We start from the raw sequence: 5,441 nt of genomic DNA, 5'->3' as shown, positions 1-5,441 counted from the left end.
ATTCCTTAAGTAATAAGACTTGACAGTCGAAATGGCTCTTTGATCCCTGAGCTGCAGAAAGCTGTTGTTTTAGCAGCCATGAAAACATTAATCTCGTTGTACATCTTCATCAGAGGTCTTGGGTGACCCCAGAGGTGCATTGTCAATGAGCAGTAATGTTTTGAAAGCAATCTTCTTTTTTTTTCAATTGAGGTTATGACAGTTTACAACATTGTGAAATTTCAGTTGTGCATTATTATTTGTTAGTCATCTTACAGGTGTGCCCCTCCACCCTTTGTGCCCACCTCCCACCCCCCTTCCTCCTGGTAACCACTAATTTGTTCTCTTTGTCCATGTGTTTGTTTATCTTTCACATAGGAGTGGAATCATACAGAGATTGTCTTTCTCTATCTGACTTATTTCGCTTAACATAATTCCCTCAAGGTGCATCCATGTTGTTGTGAATGGGATGATTTTGCCATTTTTTATGGCTGAGTAGTATTCCATTGTATACATATACGCCATACTTTCTTTACCCAATCATTGGTCAATGGGCACTTAGGTTGCTTCCACGTCTTGGCTGTTGTGAATAATGCCGCAATGAGGATAGGGTTGCATAAGTCTCTTTGAGTTGCTGATTTCAGGTTCTTTGGATAGATACCCAGTAGTGGGATGGCTGGGTCATATGGTATTTCTATTTTTAACTTTTTGAGAAATCTCCATACTGTTTTCCATAGTGGCTGCACCAGTTTGCATTCCCACCAGCAGTGTATGAGCATTCCTTTTTCTCCACAACCTCTCTAACATTTGTTATTTTTTGTCTTGATTATTATAGTCATTCTAACAGGTATAATGTGATATGTTAGTGTAGTTTTGATTTGCATTTCCCTGATGATCAGTGATGATGAGCATCTTTTCATGTGCCTATCCATGTATCTTCTTTGGAGAAATGTCTGTTCATATCCTCTGCCCATTTTTGGATCGGGTTGTTTGATTTTTTGTTGTTGAATTGTGTGAGTTCTTTGTATATTATGGAGATTAACCCTTTGTCAGATATATGAATTGCAAAAATTTTTTCCCAGTTGGTGGGTTGTCTTTTTGTTTCAATCTTGTTTTCCCTTGCCTTGTAGAAGCTCTTTAGTCTGATGAAGCCCCACTTGTTTAGTCTTTCTATTATGAGAGCAATCTTTTTTCTGAGCAGTAGTTCTCAACAGTGGGCTTAAAATATTCGGTAAACCATGTTATAAACAGATGTGCTGTCATCCAGGCTTTGTTGTTCCACTTACAGAGCACAGGCAGAGTAGATTTAGCATAATTCTTAAGGGCCCTAGGGTTTTCAGAATAGTAAATGAGCATCGGTTTCAACTTAAAGTCACCCCTTACAAGAGACTCAGCCTGTCCTTTGAATCTTTGAAGCCAGGCATTGACTTCTCCTCTCCAGCTATGAAAGTCCTAGATGGCATCTTGTTCCGATATAAGACTGTTTCACCTACACTGAAAACCTGCTGTTTAGTGTAGCCCCTTCATTAATTCTCTTAGCTAGGTCTTCTGGAGAACTTGCTGCAGCTTCTGCGTCAGCACTGGCTGCTTCCCCTGGCACTTTTATGTCATGGAGACGGCTTCTCTCCTTAAACCTCGTGAACCAACCTCTGCTAGCTTCAAACATTTCTTCTACAGCTTCATCACCTCTCTCAGCCTTCACAGAATTGAAGAGAGTTGGGGCCTTGCTCTGGATTAGCGTTTGGCCTAAGGGAATGTTGTGGCTGGTTTGAGCTTCTATCCAGACCGCTTGAACTTTCTCCACATCAGCAATAAGGCTATTTCACTTTCTTATCATTCGTGTGCTCACTGAGGTAGCACTTTTCATTTCCTTCAAGAACTTTTCCTTTGCATTCACACCTTAGCTAATCGTTTGGCTCAAGAGGCCTAGCTTGCAGCCTATCTTGGCTTTCGACATGCCCTCCTCACTAAGCTTAATCATTTCTAGCTTTAGGTTTAAAGTGATAGACGTGCGACTCTTCCTTTCACTTGAACATTTAGAAGTCATTTTAGGGTTATTAATTGGCCTAATTTCAATATTGTTGTGTCTCAGGGAATAGGGAGGTCCGAGGAGAGGGAGACAGGGTAACAACTGGTTGGTGGAGCAGTCAGAACACACAGCATTTATTGATTAAGTTTCCCATCTTATATGGGTGCCGTTCGTGGCACCCCAAAACAATTATGATAGTAACCCCAAAGATCACTGATCACAGATCACCATAACAAGTATAATAATAATGAAAAAGTTTGAAATATTGCAAGAATTAACAAAATGTGACACAGAGACACAAAGTGAGCAAATGATGTTGGAAAAATGTCACCAACAGATTGGCTTGACACAGGGTTGACACAAACCTTCAATTTGGAAAAAACCCCAATATCTGTGAAGCATGATAAAGCAAGGCTCAGTGAAACAAGGTATGCCTGTGTTAAGCTGCTGCTGTCTCTCTCTTGAATTGCTATTTAGGTTTCCAATGTTTGTATGTTGCCCTTCAACTAGATTATAAGTTCACTGGAGACAGAGGAACCAAGCTTTACTTATTCAGAATCTTCCACGGGCCCAGCTTCCATGGAGGCTCTGGATTTGAATTCCTTCTCTGCCATTCATTTGCTGTGTGACTTTGGGCAAGTTACTTGATTTCTCTGTTCATCAGAGTCCTAATCTGTAAAGTAGAGATATTATTGGGTTAAACTATATAAAATTACCAATATTCTACCATATTTGACCAACAAAAATAGCAATTTTATATGGTTTGACCCAGTAAGACTGCTGCTTCTTAGGTGGTATGAGGGTTAAATGCAGAGCCTGTTTCATTGTAAACAGGTACCATCCTGCTGAATGAAAAGTGGGCCTGGGAGCAAGCCACTCAGACCTTGTGGAACAAAGGCAACAGCCTTGGAATGCAGAGCTAACAAACAGAAAGGGCCTGGCCCCGGATATCCTGCAGCCTCCAGCTCTGCGATGGACTGCTCATGCCTAAATGCTTCTATGAGCAAGAAATAACCTCCCGGTTAGGTTAAACCGCTGCTGTTTGGGTCTGTTTTGCAGCAAAGTGCTATCCTAATGAATAAAGGGTGTGTGTGTGAGAGGAAGGAGCCAGGTATTTCTATGAAGAGATTTCTGCCTCGGGAGACTGGATGTGCGGCCACTGACGGAGATGGGCATCTAAGACATGGCGGGTGGTTCCGGGGTGGGGCGGAGACGACGAGTGCAGCTGAGGGCGTGTTGTCTTTGAGGTGCGCCCACGGGACCTTGCCCTGTTCTTCTGGAGCCCAGGAGAGAGGTCGAGGCAGGAACTAGTTTGGGCATCACGTGTGTATGTATGACTATTGTGACCTTAGAAAGGCGTGGTCATCCTGGGAAGAGATGCAGGTACGGAAAAGAGGACTCCATTGGCCAAGTGTGTCATGCAAGGGCGAGAACACTAGGAATCATGATTATTATTACCACTGACAAAGCACTTCACCACGTGCCAGGTGGGCTCAGAGCTAAAAATTTCAAGTGTGCCATTTAATCCTGACAATAACCCGTTTGGTGAATAGCATTAATCCGATTTTACACGTAGTGGTCGGCGGAGCTGGGGTTTGAACCCGGGTCTGATCGACTTCAAAGTCCACGTTTCTAACCTTTACTCCGTAAATCTAAAGACAGTTTTTAAAAAAACTTGTGGATGCACCTATCTAGAGTGTCAAAACTCATCAAACTGGACTGAAAGTGGGTGCATTTTGTCCTCTGTAAATTATACCTCAATAAAGCTGAGTTTTAAAAATAGAAATGTGATTTCAGAGCTTTGATGGTGCATATATCAAGGGTCAATAACCAGCTGTTAACAGGGATAATATAAACTCAAAGTGCCAGCAAGTGACAAAGGTTAGGACTTAAGGAAGGTTTTGTGTCATTTCCCCACCTGTGCCTGGTCTGAATTAGAAATTACTGACCCACTCAAAAACAAACATCCAAAAACCTGTGGACGGAATAAAGCTGTGAGGTTTTTCGATAGGAATCTCAGGGTACCGTGTGAAGATACTCAGGGCTTCAGCTCAAGATGCAAGCTTTCTCGGCCTCAATGCTATTGACATTTCACCCCAGATGCTGCTTTTCAGACCAGGGGCTGTCCTGGGCATTGTAGGATGTTTAGCAGCACCTCTGGCTTCTACCTGCTAGATGCCAGGAGCAACCCCAACCTCAGTTGTGACAACCAATTATATTGCCAGATGTCCCCTGTGGGGCAAACTCACCCGGTCGAGAACCGTGCTCTAAGTACCAATTAGCACATCTCCTGGGCGGTAGAGTCTCCTCTTGGGCTGCAAGATGACTAGAGTCAGGGATGCATGTCCACTAGGCCCACCCACGGTGCTGAGCATCCTAGGTTACTTTCTGGCCACCTGGGTTTGTCCCACTCACCCTTCTGGGGGACAAGTACTGCTTGCCTCCTTGGCAGGGCGTCTCCACCACGGCACCCCATCCATCCTCTCTGTGCACCCCGTCTGCTGGTTCTACCTGCTTCTTCTTCTGCACCTCCAGGAGCAATGGCTGGCCTCTCTGCTGTCCTCTTGGCCCCCACCCCTACCCACATGCACACTGTAAAGCTTGAGTGGTCTTCCCCTCGAAGGTGTAAAGAGCGGTGGTCTGTCGGTGGACGGGGACAATGTCCTTTCTCCCACAGAGCCCCCCACCCTTCAGAATGGCAAAGGCAGGGGACTCCATCCACCACAGAAAGGGTTGGGGGGCGGGGAGCAGCTCTCTTTCAGAGCAGTAATTGAAGGCAGCAAGCATGGTCTCCTACCTCTCTTCTTGGGAAGGAGGTGGATGGCCACCACCCTACCCCAGGAGCGAATTCCAGAAGCCAACTGTCCCTCCTCGGGTCTGTTTTTTCGTCAGGAGCCCTTCCCACCATGGGTGTATGGGTTTGCCTCTGTAAAAAGTTCCTATGAGGAGCTGTCTTCATTCCCTTACCTGAGGGCCTCCTGGGAGGGAAAGGAAGAAAGAACAACAAAGGAGAGGAAGGTAACTTTTCCTCTTTTCACTCACCCAGCCCCAACCTCAAAATGGGGGGTGGGGGGGGAGAGGGGGAGGTGTTCTCCATTTTTCAGATTTCCATATCTCTAAGTAGACCAGCCGTGACAGTTTTATGACCCAAATGCAAGGATACATTTTATGTTACTAAATGAGCAAGGTGACTTCAGATCTGAATGAGCAGGGAAATAAATAATAAATAAAAATTTCCCTCTAGTCTCTAATTTTTCCAGAAGGTTTCCCCTCACTACTCTGAAATTTCTGGAATGTGTACATCTCGCTGTCCCACCCATCCCCGGGCTTTAAGGCAGGAATGTCAAACACAATCAGCATAAGGTCACCACTTGGTCAGTGGAAATTTTTTTAAATAGTGGTGACACCATCTCTGGTGCTCCAGCCTATGGTT

General features: G+C 44.7%; 1 long non-coding RNA gene across 2 annotated transcripts; it reads right to left on the bottom strand.

Annotated features, from left to right (window-relative positions):
• Positions 1-2,114: 2,114 nt before the first annotated feature.
• On the bottom strand, positions 2,115-5,132 carry LOC139040157 (uncharacterized). Of its 2 annotated transcripts, XR_011494136.1 has the most exons (4): positions 4,806-5,132; positions 4,424-4,585; positions 4,258-4,323; positions 2,115-2,681 (listed from the first exon to the last, which is right to left on the bottom strand). It is a non-coding gene; the product is annotated as an uncharacterized lncRNA (long non-coding RNA). The 2 variants fall into 2 exon arrangements; XR_011494135.1 differs by lacking the exon at positions 4,424-4,585 and having other exon boundaries at positions 4,806-5,009.
• Between the last annotated feature and the right edge of the window lie 309 nt (positions 5,133-5,441).

Source organism: Equus asinus, chromosome 14 (assembly GCF_041296235.1).
Source record: "Equus asinus isolate D_3611 breed Donkey chromosome 14, EquAss-T2T_v2, whole genome shotgun sequence".
In the NCBI taxonomy this organism is placed as follows: domain Eukaryota; kingdom Metazoa; phylum Chordata; class Mammalia; order Perissodactyla; family Equidae; genus Equus; species Equus asinus.
This window is presented reverse-complemented; position numbering and strand designations above follow the sequence as displayed.